We start from the raw sequence: 17,338 nt of genomic DNA, 5'->3' as shown, positions 1-17,338 counted from the left end.
GGAGTTTTAGATTAGCTCCAGATTGCCTGACTTCCCCTGAAATCAGATAATTCCATGCCCACATGACCTCAACGGCCCTCATAAAATAATGATATCTGCAAGTGACAAGCTGTCAAGGTTCCTTCCCCACTCTGAACTCTAGGGTACAGATTTGGGGACCTGCATGAAAGACCCCTAAGCTTATTCTTACCAGCTTAGGATAAAAACTTTCCCAAGGTACAAACTTCGCCTTTCCTTGAACAGTATGCTGCCACCACCAAGCGATTTAAACAAAAAACAGGGAAAGAGACCATTTGGAGACATCTGCCCCCAAAATATCCCCCCAACCCTTACACCCTCTTTCCTGGGGAAGGCTTGATGATAATAATATCCTCAACAATTGGTACAGGTGAACACGGCCTCAAACCCTTGGATCTTAAGAACAATGAAACAACAATCAGGTCCTTAAGAGAAGAATTTTATTTAAAGAAAAGGTAAAAGAATCACCTCTGTAAAATCAGGATGGTAAATACCTTACAGGGGAAACAGATTCAAAACACAGAGAATCCCTCTAGGCAAAACCTTAAGTTACAAAAAAGAGACTAAAACAGGAATACACATTCCCTCCAGCACAGCGAATTTTACAAGCCAAAAACTAAAAGAAAATCTAACGCATTTTCTAGCTAGATTACTTACTAACTTCACAGGAGTTGGAAGCCTAGCATCCTTGATCTGTTCCTGGCAAAGGTAACACACAGAGAAAACCCTTTGTCCCCCCCCTCCAGATTTGAAAGAATCTTGTCCCCTCATTGGCCATTTTGGGTCAGGTGCCAGCAGGGTTACCTTAGCTTCTTAACCCTTTACAGGTGAAAGGATTTTGCCTCTGGCCAGGAGGGATTTTATAACACTGTATACAGAAAGGTGGTTACCCTTCCCTTTATATTTATGACACAGACACAAGCAGGGAAGCACTGTTAAGCCAAAGCTTGTTGGATTATATTAAAGAAGTTCTGTATTAAAATCACAAATGAGTTTGATTCCCCAAAGTTTAAATTCCAGGGTATTACTAATTAAGAGGTCTCTTGGTTTTTGGTACTGTTTCTCTCCCTCTCTGTGTGAAACTCGCAAGCGAATTGTATTAGTACATTCTAAGACAGAGTCTGTTCTCAAAGCAACACTTTGTAACAGAAATAGCACACAGACTCCCCACCCTTTTGTTGTATTTATCTCACTTTGTTAACAATTGTGATTAAAATAGAAATAGAGGATGTATGTGGATGGATGCTTGGTGTGGATAATAACTGAACGATCAGGGAGGTGCCAGCCTAAGAATCACGTGTCCATCGGCCAAAGAAGGCATCAAGTGGAAACAACCAGAGGACCCCTGGAGGGCAGACTGGAATCCACCCAACAGCCTCAAGGATGGGAGAACCAAAGAACAACACAGAGCCATCAGGAATATGCCATCTGTTGACTGATTCAGCAACAGCATGATGAAGCAATTCCCATAGACTAGCATAGGAATAAATTCCTATAAAAATGGACTCTAGAAACTGAGAACTTTGGGGTCTGATTCTGCAAACCAACTTCCAGGAGCGTCAGATGTGCATCTGACAAGGCCCTGCTCCCTCTTCGTGTCCAAGCCACCTGGGCAGTGACTTGGCATGAGCAACTCTAAGGCTGGTAACTATGATAACAACCTTTCATAACCTGCATGCGTGTATGAATAAATATGAAACTGAATGGAATGTTATAGACATAAGTAACTGCTAACTACGATTCTTTCTGTATTCACAATAAATGTGGCATTTTTACTTTTCCCCTTTAATAAGATCCTGCTGGTTTTTATTTTATTGGTATAACAAGCTGGGGTTGGAGAAGACTATAGGGAAGAGATAACACCCAACCAGGCCTTTAGTCTTTAACCCTTCATCATACTTGTGTACTGCAAGCAAGTGACAAGGCAATGAAATCAGTGGAATGTCAGTTGCAGAGCTTTGCTTTGACAGGGAAATTCAGTGCAGTCAAAGGGGTAAATGGGAATTCCCTGGCTCTTGGGCATGTTTCATCTTAAAAAGGAGGACGGGAGAAGATTGAGAAATTCAAACAAAAACTACAATCAAGAAGACTATTGTATTGTAAGCATGAAAACCCTTACACTTTGTAGACGACAGATCTATACTGGGAGGAGCAGAATGGAGCACCTGGGGACTCATGAACAACTGCTAATGAAGTGAGAGAGCTCAGACAGACAATACCTGGTATGGATCATGCATCACGGCTTTGTCCTCATAAATGGGATGCTGTGTGGACACTTTATTTTGGTCTAGCCTAAACTTGTTCCTAATGGACTTCAGTTAAACCCAAATAAACCTAGTTTAAACAAAAAACAGTGTCCACCCAGACTTTGACACTGAATTAACTAAATCAGGTTAAAAAGAAACCCCACACCTTTAGTTAAATCTAAAGCCCTCAGAAAGCATATTAAATGATCTGATCCAGTGAGTAAGAGCAGTCTGCAACACAGAGAGAGAAAGAGGGAGGCAGGCAGACAAACAAGCAACGCATGACTTCCCAGTCTGGAAATACTAACAATCTGAACCACAAGAACTGCAGCTTTCTCTCCTTGTGCGATTCAGTTCATCTCCTCTTCTCTAGCAAACCAAATAGCCAGTTACAAGGAGGCAAAGAAAGGAATTCTAGGTTAGACTAAATTCACTCTCTCTCCAGATAACCAAGTACTGTTTCCTAACAAGCTAGCAGACTGAGAAGAAAATCTTAGAAAAGGGGAGTCAAGACAGCTGGCAGCTAACATAGCACAATTCCCTGTCCCATGGTCACAAAGAAGCTGCTTGGGGATTCCACTTCCCCTCCGAGAACAGGAACATACAGACTGAACTGTCCCCCCTGTACCATGAAAGGATGTGCTGGGGATTCTAGCACCCTGAAAAACTTCAGAGGTTTGCACTGGCACTTTCACTGACTAGTTATTACAAAAGTGCACACTCCATCTCCGGCCTCAGCAACTTTTTCTGCCTCTTCCAAATATTCAGACAAGGAACTCCCCCCTTCTCTGGCTAGAAATAAACACTGATTTATAATAAGCACTCCCACTAGCAAGTGTTCTTACAGATCTTTGAGGGTAATAGTTTTGAAGTGTCCCCCTATGACTGACAGACTCTGGGGATTTGACAGTCCAGCCACCAGGGTTTCACTTCCCAAATGCAGAATTCTGATGAGTTCGGCCTACCTGTTCCCCTTCAGGCGAAAATTTCTGCCGTTTTGTATTCTCTGAAAGAAGCCAACAAAGCTGGCATCAGTAAAACTGGACATCCCTTATGACAGGATGGAAAGGACACCAGGAGATGCTTTTCTCTGTGTGATCTTACTAGGCAAGGGACATGGCAGAAGTCACTTACACTGTGAGTAACTCATGGGGTAGCTTTAGTTGTGCCATCATTCCCTCCTTGAGCAACTGCTGATTCGAAGTAGCTAGCATTCTAGCTCACTCTTTGTCAGTCACCTCTAAGGTACTGTCATTACTTAGCCTCATTTCCTAGAAAATACACCAAGGGCAATGCCACAGATTGCATCTACCAACCTTAATCTGATCCGGCTCTGACTAAGCATCTCTGAAATCTGCATTACTTCTAAGTCTGTTTCAACCCCTTCCAAGACCTCACTGTATCTGAAGGATAACAATTATAGTTGCAGCCATAAAGCAGGAGACATAGCCTACTGTAAACCATACTTGCCTTGAACACAGGCACTGAGAGAAACAACTGGCACTTCTGCAGTATGAACTGGATGACCAATCCCAGCTATCATGGTGGGCCCTCGTCCATGCTCAGTAGAAATGCCTATATTGGAAATACTCTGATTAAGTGTCATCCAGACCTGTTTTACAAAGTCTATGGCAACTAACACCTAGCAGTGGTAAAATGCATTCTGTATGATAAGGAGCTCCGACAGAACTCCTGAGAACAGGAAGATTCCGTGCAAAACGCTGAGTTCCCAGCTTCAAACCGTGCAAACACTTTTCAAAGAAATGGTTAGAAAAAGTTAACACGCTGGGAAAACTACCATTTTTCCCCCAACCTTATTCTCAAATAGCGTGACCAGATGCCCTGATTTTATTGGGACTGTACCGATATTAAGGGCTTTGTCTTCTATAGGACCCTATTACCATCTCCCCTCTGGTACCAATTTTTTACCCTTGCTATCTGGCCACCCTATTCTCTGAAACTGTTACACTGTTTTTGCTCAAACTTTCCAACGTTCTTCACCTTGAGGCAGAGACCAGGTGTGAAAAATGTCAATTTAAAGTTCGGCAAAGCTACAAATAATGAACTCAGAGGTTTAATTGACACGCAAAAAGCCTTAAAGGTGCAGTTAAGGTTGCAGGAACCTTACAAACAGTTTTATGCTGCTCATGCCATCCCAGAATGGAGGAGCTTCACTCCCAAATCTCCAACCAGGAAGCATGGTGCTAAAGTTCCCTTCAACACGCCTTATAAGAACATTAGTGTTGTTTTGGTATTTCTTTTAATGCCAATGCCCTTGGAAGGGGTGTTGAAGGCCATTGGGGGGACAGGCCTTGCTGGGTACAGGGAGCATCCTCCCACAGCAACTGGTCCTCGGTCATGCACCCCTCATGCTGCCGCTACACACTTCAGGAGGAACTGGATGGGATTGTCAGATTTTATGGTCAGAAGCAATAGAGCTTTGAGCTCCAGAACACCATAAAGCCCTCATCCAGTAATGCATGCCTCAGGTCCATAACTTCTGGTTGAACTGTAATGCATCTTAATAGTAAACATTCACTCTTGATTTTAAGACTCCAAGTGATGGAGAAAGTACCATATCCCCAGATAAGTTGTTGTAATAATTCCTTTCAATATTAAAAAACTGCAACTTATTTCTAGTCTCAACTTGTCTTCAACTTCCTGCCACTGTATCTTTCTGCCTTTGTCCAACAGGTTAAAGACCCCTCCAACATCAGAAACCTCTTCCCCATGTAGGTACACACAGGACATAACCAACCTTCGCATCAATCCATAGAACCCTTCTGGATGGCTAAGAGAAATTTGACCTTCTTCATTCTCATGGTAAGGCAGGTTTTCCAGAAGATGTCTAATTTCTTAGGGCTGTCATCTGGAAGATTTGATTTAGATCAGCATTCCCCAAACTTTTGAGGGTTGCACCCCCCTCACCCCTGTCCAAGCCCCCCTCCGACCCTCCTGGAGCTGGGGCTGGAAGAAGGCTGGGGGAGGGGGAATAGACAGGGGTAAAGGGGGGTAGGCTGGGGGTGGGTCTGGGGCCAGGAGTGGGACTGAGGCTGGGGCAGAGCCACAGCCAGACTGCGGTAGGGGCCAGCAGCCAGGCCCGCAGCCAGGTGCAGCTCTGTTCCTGGCCTTGGCCCCAGCCTCGGCCCCAGGCCAGGAACAGAGCCCCGACCAGCGGCCGGGGCTGTCACAAGGCTGGGTGTGGAGCCACGCTGAGGCTGGGGACGGGGCCAGGCGCAACGTTCCCTCTAATTTTTTCCATCCATGTGTGGAATAAATTTTGTTATGTGCACCGCGATACGTGCGAATGTGCGCCACCAGTAGAAACAAAAAACCTAGATACAATATATATTTTTTAAAAGTTACCATAGGGATAATTACTCCAGTCAGGACAGATTAGGCATTTTAGAACTCACTACTCAAAAAGAATTAAATTTAAGTGCAAGACAAATAAAAATTATGAAATGCATAGACCCGTCAAAACACTAAAATGACACACTTTGAAAGTGTGTGTTGGGGGGTGGGAGGGGGAGACACGCCTGCTGGGGAAATCTCAGAAACAGTGCACTGTCTCCTTAAGAAAGGCACTCACTCACTGTTTACCGTGAGTCCTGAGCCAGGCTCTGTCCCTTGCTCTGCAAAGATTGGGTATAGGGACAGAGGAGAGGGGGACACCCTGATATCAGGACCTCCCCCGCCCCCCACTCTGCACAGCCAAAAGGAGGTTCCTGGGAACAACTGCAGGATGGAGCAACATTGGGGGAGGGGCACCTGAACACAAGCTGCTGCCTATGCGCGCTCTGCTATCAGCTGGCAGCATTAGACTCTCTCCTGGGCGGCCACAAAGGTGTGCAGCTTATAGGGAACACAGGCCAGGCATGGGATGCAGCTAGGAACCAGAGAAGAGCTGTGGGCGCGGGGGGGGGGGGGGGGTAGGGTTAGTCACACAAATGAGGGTCATTCTTGTCAGTTGCCAGCTTGTGCAGATCAAGGAGTGACTGGTTCACATTCTTTTCCAGGTGCAAGGCACCCTCCATTGCTGTCAACCCATTCTCCCAATCATCACGATCTGGTTTCTTGATGTCCTGCAAAAAGATGCAACCGCCCCTCTGGTTCTGCAGCTTCATGAGTTTTTCAGCATGCTCATGCTCCTCATGGGACTGGTGCAGGAAATACTTGGCAAAGTTCTTTAGAGCCACATCATCCCGGTCAAAATAGACATGCTGAGGTACACGTAGGAGGCGTAGAGCTCCAGGTTGATCTGGCGGTTGAGGGCCGCTTCGCAGTCCTGGTTGTAGTTCTGGCGCACCTGGGATGGAGACGAAGACATGGCGCTGCTGCTGTTCCTGCTGCTGCTGCTACGGGAGCCAAGAGGATACAAGGGAGGCTGGGTGATGCTCTCTCTGTGCCCCTGTGGGGGCTTGCCCAGGCCCTGCCACCCCCCATCCCGGACAGTCCTACACATGCGCCCCACACTTTGAGGACCTCTGCTTTAGATAAACAAATCACTGAGTTCAATGCAGAGGTGTCTGGGGGAAATGTAATGGCATGCGACAGAGAGGGTTAGAGTGGATGGTGCCTTCTGGATTTCAACTCTATGAATGTGTTCTGAACCCATTCCAGTTTCCTTCCATGTCCCTTCCAAAGTGCAGACTCCAGAATCATCACAGTATCCATCAACGGTCTCGCTAATGTTATATGCGGAGGTAACGCTACCTCCCTACTCCAACTCAACATTCCCCTGATCCAAGGATCAAATTGGTCCTCTTAGCCACAGCACTGAGTTAGGGGTACCCCATATGCCCCTCAGGACAGTGGTAGTCTTTGCTATGTGTGTGCAGTACCCAGCCACAATGGGGCCCCAATCCCAACTGGGACCTTTGGGCACTGCGATAAATGCATATTTACTCTATTACTTCACCACACTACTGGCAGGGTAAGGTACAAGGAACACCAAGCAGAACACTGATCAAAGGCAAGCCAGAAGGGTCTGGGGTGGTTTTCCTTTATGAGTGTTGGAGTCACCCTGCACACACATGGCTCTCCTGTACTGCTATACCACTTTGTCAGCCCGCAAAAGGTGCCAAGGGTGGGGACTCTACTTCCCTTTCCTGTAGCTCACAGACGTACCACACTAGTCTGCTCCCTTACCCTTACTTAAAGCTCTCTCAGCTGGCCCTATATTCCTGCACCTTTATTGACTAACGGACGTGCCATTTCCTCAAGGAAATATTTTCACAGCATTTTCCATATTACTGACAGCTGAAGTGGAAAATTACAATTATGTCCTAAACTACACGCTATCGATTGCACTCCTCCCTTCACCCAGCACATACAAGAAAAAATACCCTGCCGTACTGTCCTCCAGGATCAGCAGTTCGAGCACAAGCTCACGCTATGCGGGTTTATAAAACTCTCTCTCCTTGAGCCAACAAGTAACATTTTGCATGACACAGGAAGGGCATTCTCAAAGTTCTTTGGGCCGCAGTCTGCCAGCCTTGCTCACATTGAGCAGCACCCAACTCCAAGGAGTCCTATTAGTTTCAACAGGATTACGTGAAGGAGACCTTCTCTGACATAGCTACCACCTCTTGAGGAGGTGGATTTATTATGCCGACGGCAGAGCTCTCTCCCGTCGGCATAGCACATCTTCACCAGATGTGCGACAGTGATGTTGCGCTGCTAGTGTAGACTAGGCCCTCCGTTTAGGCTTTTTTATAGGCAACGCGGGGAGGGGGGGGCGGAAATCTGGGGAGCTATAGAAAATACAATGGGCCAGATTCTCAACTGTGCATGAGGGAGCCAGCTGCAGACCCCTCCCCCCACCATCCTGTGCCTCCTGGCATCAGCGTAAGTTAAAGCAGTTCCTTGGCTGCAGTGGCTCTAACTTAAGCCACTGACACAGGATCTCTAGGAGACTTGACACCCAATCTTCCACTGACATATGGAGTACCCCTCTGCCAAACCCCCTACACAGGGGTGGAAGTGGCTGGCACAGGAGACAATTCTGCCATCTCCACCAATGGAGAGCTCCCCTGAATGAGGAGGAATTCTCCACAGGCCAGCTACAGCCAGAGTCTAGCCACTTTGCATCAAAGTGGCCACAACAGACTGGAAAATCCAGCACAGTGTTCTTTTAACCAGTTTCCCCCTCCATCCCCTGAATCTTTGACCCCAGAAAGTTTAAACAGAAGGACCGTTAGCTTCAAACCAAGACAAAAAGTTATCTGCAAAATCAAATGTTTTCTTCAGAAAATTATGAGAGTTTGCAAGATCAGGGGGAATGTGTGTCTATAATCACAAAATTTACACCCTCCATTCCCACTCCCAAGTTCCTCTCACCACCCATTCTCATGGATGCTAAGGTAAGGACAAGGGTTCTACAGAGCTGTACAGTCAGACTGACGGATGGGTTTCCATGGACCTTTCAAATACTGTAACACTGGTCAGTGTGGCTTCTGACCCAAAAAATTATTGACCCAAGAGTTCATCTCAGAGGGCAAGATTGTGCCAGGAATTTGAGAGCCCACTCAAAACCACATCACTCATGTGACACCTTTTTCTGCTCCTGTGGGACAGGATACCAGGGGCAACAAAAATAAAGTTAATCCAGCCCTTCCTGCTGCTGTTCCTTTCCCCTCTTAGCTATTAGCGGCTACAACTACTCCACTTTTCTCTGCTCCATCCCAGCAACAACAGGTGGGAGATGTCACCCGGTGTGGTGCACAGGCAGTGTGCACTTCAGCCCTCAGCTCTACTGACCATGGCACCCAGGAAAGGTACAGGAGCATACCAGGTGGCGGTACCTTTCCTAGCAGCCTGATTTTCAGAGATGAAAGTATCCAGAGTACAAAGAGATTTCAGTGGGAATTCATTTAAATATCAAAAATTCAGATTTAGGCTCTTAACTTTATGCACCCAAGTTTGGAAGTTTCAGACACAGGGTACTGGTAACTTTGGTTTACAACCACAACTAACAATATAATGATCACTAAGAAGTCTACTAGCCCTGTAATGCCAAAGCACGGTAATTTAGGGAGCTGTTACAGACAAGAGACACTAGTGTTCCATTTAGGCTTTCAGAAAAATAGCAGGTCTGCAGCTCACACAGCAAACAAACTTCCAACAGCTGACCTGCTGTCTGTCTAGTTACTACTTCAACATCCTGCAAAAAATGGTTAAATTTCTAATGGAAAATACTAACACCAAGGAGGTTCTACATTGCTTTCCTAGGATTTGCAAAAACTAAAAATTTGAACTTGGTGATTAAGAAAGCAGAAAGAAACCATACAGAAAGCAGAGATGTAACAATACATCAGCTGTTTGATTAATAGGTTTTAATAGATTTGAAGGCTAGAAGAGACCACTACGATCATCTATTCTGACCTCCTGTGTAACACAGGCCAGAGAATTTCCCCAAAAGCGTTTTCTACGAAAACACCCAATTTTGATTAAAAAAAACTGTCAGCGGTGGAGAATCCACCATGACCCTTGGTAAACTGTTCCAATGGTTAGTTACCTTCACTGTAAAAATGTAGGCCTTATTTCCAGTCTGAATTCCAGCCATTGGATCATTTTAGACCCTTCTCTGCTACACTGAAAAGCCCACGGTTAGTAGGTACTTATAGACTATAATCAAGTCAACCTTTAATCTTCTCTTTGAACTCCTTGAGTATTACACTATCAGGCATGTTTTCTAATCCTTTAATAATTCTCCTGACTATTTTCTGAACCATCTCGAATTTATCAACATCCTTCTTGATTTGTGGAAATGGCCACAGCATTCCAGCAGCGGTACACCAGTGCCAAATAAAACACCCTCTCTACTCCTATACAAAATCCCCCTGTGCATGCATTCAAGGAATGCATTAGCTCTTTTGGCCACAGCACCACACTGGGAATTCATGTTTAGCTGATTATCCACCACCACCCCCAAATCTTTTTCAGAGTCACTGCTTCCCAGGATAGTCTTCCCCATTCTGTAAGTAAGGCCTACATTCTTTGTTCTGAGATTTACACATTTACATTTAGCCACATTAAAATGCATATTGCTTCCTTGCACCCTGGTTACCAAGTAATCCAAACTACTCTGTATGTGTGACCTATCCTCTTCATTATTTACCACTCTCCCAATTTGGGTATCAGCTGCAACCTTATTACTGATGATTTTATGTTTTCTTCTAGGTCACTGACAACAATGTTAAATAGTATATGGTCACAAACTGACCCCTGCACGACCCTACTGGAAACAGACTGATGATTCCCCATTTACAATTCTTGTTTTTCTGTCATATGGTGATAGTGGAACAGTGAAAGCAATGGCATGACTACAGTTGGATCTTAAGGTCTTTTATCCAGTCCAGAGCAGACGTATTAGCTATGTGAATGCCTGTGACACCTCCAAGATGAGCATAAAGAAAAGGAGTACTTGTGGCACCTTAGAGACTAACAAATTTATTTGAGCATAAGCTTTCGTGAGCTACAGCTCACTTCATCGGATGCATTCAGTGGAAAATACAATGGGGAGATTTATATACACAGAGAACATGAAACAATGGGTGTTACCATACACACACTAACCAGAGTGATCGCTTAAAGTGAGCTATTACCAGCAGGAGAGTGTGGGGGGGGGGACCTTTTGTAGTGATAATCAAGGTGGGCCATTTCCAGCAGTTCCGTCTGAGGAACAGTAGGGGGTGGGGGAGGGGGAAGATAAACATGGGAAAATAGTTTTACTTTGTGTAATGACCCATCCACTCCCAGTCTCTATTCAAGCCTAAGTTAATTGTATCCACTTTGCAAATTAATTCCAATTCAGCAGTCTCTCGTTGGAGTCTGCTTTGATGAGCATGTGACCGTCTGATGCATCCAATAGTTTGCATCACACCACAGTCACAGTTTGATGATTCCCCCACTTTCCCTCTATGGAGTAAATATGTACATCTTCCATATCAGATGCGAATATGGTTTTGAGCGGTCCCCACACACTGTGGGGAGGAGAAGTCTGGCACTTGCACAGTTGGGTCGATTAGATTTTTGTTTGGCATGTTGGCAGCAGCCCAGGTTTCAGACCTCTTCTGCAAACACCCTTCTCTTCCATAAGGAGGGCTGTGGCACGAGATCAGAAGGGTTTTCTTGGTTTTAGTCAGTGGCGAGGAGGGTGTTCGAGATCATGGCGGAGCGGTAGTGTAGTATTTGCCATGATCTTTATGTACCCCCTAACTGTTGCAGCATCTTGTTGAATAGTTGCTCATGCAACGTTAGCCAATACTGATAGCCATGGAAATAGCACTGGTGTGAGGATGCAGTTAACTATGCAAAGAGCAGTGTTAATTTCAGTGTCCATTAAAATGGTGTGTGAACTTCCGCTCCAAACTGGGGCATAGTGTGGAATGGACCAGAGCTAGTATGGATATTTGGAGGGTGTGGGAGTCACTTCCACAAGACACTCTTGCATGCTTCTGTACAATATTGACCCTGGCCTTTGTTTGCCTTTTGGTTTGTTCAAGGTGGCGACAGAAACTGAGCATGCAGTCCAGGGTTATCCCCAGGTACCATGGATTATGATTGTGCATTAATGGCGACTCACAGAAATTGATGTTTAATGTCTTCTTGGCCTGGGTATTATTCAAATGGAAAGCTGAGACCACTCTTTGTGGCATTTGGCTTTAACTGCTCTGCCCTGAAATAGGTTTCTAGGTCTTGTTCTAGACCAGACGTTCTCAAACTTCATTGCACTGCGACCCCCTTCTCACAACAACACCGGTGTCGGGGGTGGCACTAGGCATTCTGGGATAGGGTTACTTTGACTCAGGTCTGTGCACTGCAGTGTGGATGCCAGAGCACTGGGTTTGAGCACGGGTCAGAAAATCTTAACCTAGGGTTAAAATGCAGTGTAGACACTCTGAATACCATCTGAGACCCACCCTTTTAAGCTGCTTTCAAATACAGTAGGACACAGAGATTTTCATATTATGTCACAATTGAATCATGGGGGTTGGGGAGAGAACCAAGACCGTAGTCAGAGTGACAAGATTTTAAACTGAAAAGATGGGTCAGATAATATCTTTTATTGGACCAACTCCTGTTGGGGAGAGAGACAAGCTTTCACGCTTCACAGAGCTCTTCTTCAGGTCTGAGAAACTTAGGTGTCCCAGCTAAACACAAGGTGGAACAGATTGTTCAACGTAAGTAGTTAACACATTTAAAGGGACCATTCCAGGTGAAGTGGCCAGTTAACACCCCTCCAGTCACAAGGAGGAAAGGAAGGGAGAGGGAGAAAAGTCGCTGGGGAGGCAGGATGTTAGTGGGTTGTTGTATGAAGCCATAAATCCAGTGCGTCTATTCAGTTCATGATTTTTAGTGTCTAGCAAAGTTATGAATTTAAGCTCCCAGGCTCGTCTTTTGAAAGTGTTGTGCAGGTTTCCTTTGGGGGATAAGGACTGATTGATCATTCTGTATGTGACCTCTTTATGAAGTGTTCATCCACAGGTGACAGCGTGTTTTTGCCCTTTATCGTTTTCCTATGTGAATTCATTTGAGAGCGTAATGATTGTCTGGTTTCTCCCGTATAGTTGCTACTGGGGCATTTAGTGCACTGGATGAGGTACATCACATGTTGTGATAGGCATGTGTAGGACCCACGGATTTTGAAAGGTGTCTTGTGGGGGTGCTGATCGTTGTAGCAGTGGAGGTATGTCCACAAGTTTCGCATCTGTTGTTCTGGCAGGTTCTGATGCTATTTGTTGGTGTGTCCTGGTCTATGTGGAGCTTGCTTCTGATGAGCTTACAGAGGTTGGGGGTGTGTTTTGAAGGCCAGAAGAGGGGGGTTCAGGAAAGATCTCTTTCAGGATGGGATCCCCCACCGAATATGGGTGGTAATTATTTGACGATACCCCATATGAGTTTCAGTGTGGAGTGGTAGATGACAACTAGCGGTGTGCTGTTAGGATACAGATATTCAGGCCTGTCTGTAAAGGCCTATACTCTAAGAATTTAGGTGTATTCTTATCACTTAGCTAGTTATAGAGGTATAAAAGAAAGAATAAAAATCACAGTCTGCCTGTTTACGGGCTCTCTCTTACAGTGACCCTGTTCTTAGGCTAAGATCTTTGGCTAAACAGCAGAGGCAGCCATAACCTGGGAAGTGTATGGTCACATCTTCACATTCCAATAAGGCAATCTGGGGCTGTTAGAAAGGTGATCTGATCTATCACCTCCAGAGAAAGGGAAGAGCCTAGAGGACGTAAAGGAAGTTTAGTTTGATAGTTTTCTGTTCGGTAAGAACTCACTTATCAATAGACAGCTAGGAAACCCTTATGTCTTTATAGATGTAGTTGTGAAATCCTCACTTCTGTATTGTTTTGTCATTATAGTTCCCACTTTGCTATTGTTTATTTGCATGGTCTCTGTCTGGTTCTGTGATTGTTTCTGTCTGCTGTATAATTAATTTTGCTGGGTGTAAAGTAATTAAGGTGGTGGGATATAATTGGTTAACTAATCATGTTACAATATGTTAGGATTGGTTAGTTAAATTTCAGGAAAATGATTGGTTAAGGTATAGCTAAGCAGAACTCAAGTTTTATTATATAGTCTGAAGTCAATCAGGAAGTAAGGGGGGGAAATGGGAACAGTGAATGGGGGTGGGGAAATTGGAATCATGTTTTGCTAAGGGGGTGAATGGGAACAGGGACACAGGTAAGGCTCTGTAGTGTCAGAGCTGGGAAGGGGGACACTGAGGAAGGAAACTGGAATCATGCTTGCTGGAAGTTCACCCCAATAAACATCAAATTGTTTGCACCTTTGGACTTCGGGTATTATTGCTCTCTGTTCATGTGAGAAGGACCAGGGAAGTAAGCAGGTGAAGGAATAAGCCCTCTAACATGTGCGTTGAGAGGGAGTTTTATTTCTATATTAAAACAGGTTCTCTCAGTGGCCCATTCCATGATAGGATCTACTTCTCTTGTGGAGTGTCCTTTTTTGGTGAAGGCAGTTTTGAGCATTTTAAGGTGTATATCCTAGCCTTACCAGAGAACATGCTTTGAGGAGAATCTGAGCTCCTGGCTGTAGATAAGAGATTTCTTGGTATGTTTGGGGTGGTTACTGGATCTATGAAAGTAGGTATGGTGATCCGTGGGGTTTCTGTATATAGTTTTCTGTCGAGTTCCATTGTTGGTGTCCAGGAAGTTGATGCTGATGTGGGAGTGTTCCCGAGAGTTTAATGGATGGGAGGGTGCGGGGGTAGTTAAAGTTGTGCTGGAGGGGTGTTAATGGCCCACTTCACCTTGAATGCTAAACAATCTTTTTCACCTTTGTATTTACCTGTAACACTCTAAGGTCATGTCTACACTGGCAAAGTTAGTGTGCCGGCAGTTACAATGCCACTCAGAAAGTGCAGAAGAGAAACCACTGTTGTGTGTTCACACTGACAGCTGCCTGCGCAATAGCGTATTCACACCTGCAGCACTTGCAGTGGTATTCGGAGCGGTGCATTCTGGGCAGCTATCCCACAGAGCACCTCTTTCTCTTTTGCCGCTAAGACTAGTGGGAAGGTCGGGGTGCGAGGTTGGAGGGGAGAAAAGGGGGAAGAATTGCAGGGCATCCTGAGTCCTGTCCCAATGCCCCATGACGCATTGCTTCGCATCCCAGCAATCCCTGTTCTTCCATCTGCATTTGGCACCATCTTTCAACCGTTTGTTTACTGCGCGCCCTGCCCTACCTCTTTCTGGCTGCAGGAATGGATCCTGAGCTGTTGACAAGAATGCTGCTCGCACTGACCAACACGTCATGAGGGGCAGTGGAATTATTCTTTAAACTACAAAGGCAAGAGTGCGAAATTGATCTCGCCACGCGTAGTAGCTACAACACGAGATTGCTTGTGGCACTCACGGAGGTGCTGACCACAGTGGAACACTGCTTTTGGGCTCGGGAAACAAGCACTGAATGGTGGGATCACATCATGATGCACGTCTGGGATGACTAGCAGTGGCTGCAGAACTTTGGAGCGTGTCCACTTGGCGCTCCACAACGTTTAAGAGCCACTCCGTGGCTTCTTTCTGGTGTGCCACGTTCTCCTTTCAGTTCGTCTTCTCGCATTCCCACCACTCCTTCAATTCCTATTTCTCAGCAGTGGAGTGCATCATAACCTCACGGAGGAAGTTCTTCTTGGCCGCTTTCTAATTCTGCGCAGCCTTTCTGCCGCTGATAACAAAGAGGGAGACCGGGCTCTCAAGGTCATCTCTGTGAAGTTTAAATGCAACATTTTACAGAAGCATTATTGTTTGCAACACAGACAACTCTGATTCAGTGCTTTAAAACACAGCCAGTACTTACACACCTGTCACTAACTGGTTGACCCCAGGCAAGCCAGCACTGTAGGGGGCACCTGATAATCATTCCTGTCCCCACACTTTCCACAGGTGTAATCATTATGGAAGATATCTCGCTGCTGAGGGTGAGCAGGGAACCGAGGGAGGGTCTTCTCCAAACCTGCGGCTTCCACCCTGGCCCCTATGCAGCTTGTTGTGTGCAGCCATGGTTTTACACACACACACACAGTCTCCCCGTGATGGCAAAGTGGCATGGGAAAATTATCATTAATTGGGCGAGAAACAAAGCAGCTCTGCCAAGGAACCTGTGGCAGCGGATTGCCCAGGAGCTCTACGAGAGTTTCCTGGAGATCTCTGAGGGAAATTCACATGAAGCGAGGGAATCTATCAACACCCTGTTCTGCCGCTCAGACTAGGCATGTGGTGGGAGACAAGCCTGCTTTCTGCAACCCTCCTGCCCAGAACAACTCACTTCAGCAATTCCCAAAATCAGTTTCACTTACCAGGGGCCTCCTTTCTTGTTTGTGCTTCGCCAAGATCCGACTGCTGTGACTGACTAGGCTCCTCCGGGGTAGAGAAGAGCTCCTGGCTGCATGCATCCCTGGCCTCTGAGTCATCCTCTGCCTCTGCGTCCCCCTCCCCATCAAAGATTTCCTCCTCCTGGCTCAGTCCACTCTCGACTGGCACACGAGCCAATGAAGTATCCACAGGGGCCTTTGCAGTGGAGGTCGGGTCGCCACTGAGTATCATGTCCAGCTCTTTGTAGAACCAGCAGCTCGTGGGTGCAGCACTGGAGTGGCGGTTTGCCTCCCACACCTTGGGTAGGTGTTCTGCAGCTCCTATACTGCATTGTGTCCCGGTTATGGCCTCTTTCTATCATGCATCGTGAAGTCTGACCATAGGTATCATAATTCCTATGGCTGGAGGGCATCTGGGACTGCACAGCCTCCTCTCCCCAAATGCTGGTGTGTGGAGCAGGCATGGCCACCTGGAAAGATGTGCTGAGATCACTGCACACATCACCGAGCAAACAGGAAGGGGACTTTCAAATTTGCAAAGGAACGTGAAGGGTGGGGATGACGGTTGGTCACCTGAAAGCAAGGCAGTACAGTTCAAAACCGATGATCAGAGAGGTGAGAATAAGCATTGTGGGACACCTCCCGGAGGCCAATTGCAGTGCTGTAATCGCCACGGTATCTACACTGGCACCACAGAGCTGTAGCCCCGGTGCAGAAAGCTGTACGCCTCTTGTTGGGGTGGCTTATTTTTAGAGTGCTACAACTGTGCAGTTTCTTCGCACTAAGTGGCTTGGCAGTGTATACACCTCAGGAGTTACAGTGCAGAAAGTTGCTTTACTGCGCAGAAACTTGCCAGTGTAGACAAGGCCTATGTTTTCCAATTCCCAGACCTGAAGAAGAGCTCTGTGTACCTTGAAAGCTTGTCTGTCTCACCAACAGAAGTTGGTCCAGTAAAAGATATTACCTCACCCACCTCGTCCCTCTAACATCCTGGGACTGACATGGTTCTAACACTGCACACAAGATTTTGAACTGTCATATCTCCATCTCCCAGAGCTAGAAGTGAATGCATTACACACCACATATAGTCAGCTGGAATGCAGTGATTTCTAGTCCTGTCAGATCAGGGCTTTGGAGAGGAGCCCGGAACTGGAGCCCGAAGCAGCGGAGCTGCAGGTTTTTGCCTGGAGCTGGAGCGGAGCCGGAGCACAGCTCCAAAGCCCCGTGT

The 17,338-nt window shown here is 46.2% G+C and overlaps 1 protein-coding gene and 1 pseudogene across 6 annotated transcripts in view; both read right to left on the bottom strand.

The window, feature by feature from the left end:
- Positions 1-17,338, bottom strand: part of IP6K1 (inositol hexakisphosphate kinase 1) — a 124,718-nt gene that overhangs the window by 82,712 nt on the left and 24,668 nt on the right. The gene's annotated exons all lie outside the window — the stretch shown is intronic.
- LOC144930737 (ferritin heavy chain pseudogene) overlaps positions 3,847-17,338 on the bottom strand; it is a 38,162-nt pseudogene continuing 24,670 nt past the window's right edge. The window contains exons 2-3 of the transcript XR_013636063.1: positions 16,096-16,683; positions 3,847-15,503 (exon numbers count right to left, since the gene is read on the bottom strand). The product of XR_013636063.1 is annotated as a ferritin heavy chain pseudogene (transcript). The remainder of the gene's footprint in view (positions 15,504-16,095; positions 16,684-17,338) is intronic.

The sequence above is a fragment of the Lepidochelys kempii genome, chromosome 7, assembly GCF_965140285.1.
Source record: "Lepidochelys kempii isolate rLepKem1 chromosome 7, rLepKem1.hap1, whole genome shotgun sequence".
In the NCBI taxonomy this organism is placed as follows: domain Eukaryota; kingdom Metazoa; phylum Chordata; order Testudines; family Cheloniidae; genus Lepidochelys; species Lepidochelys kempii.
This window is presented reverse-complemented; position numbering and strand designations above follow the sequence as displayed.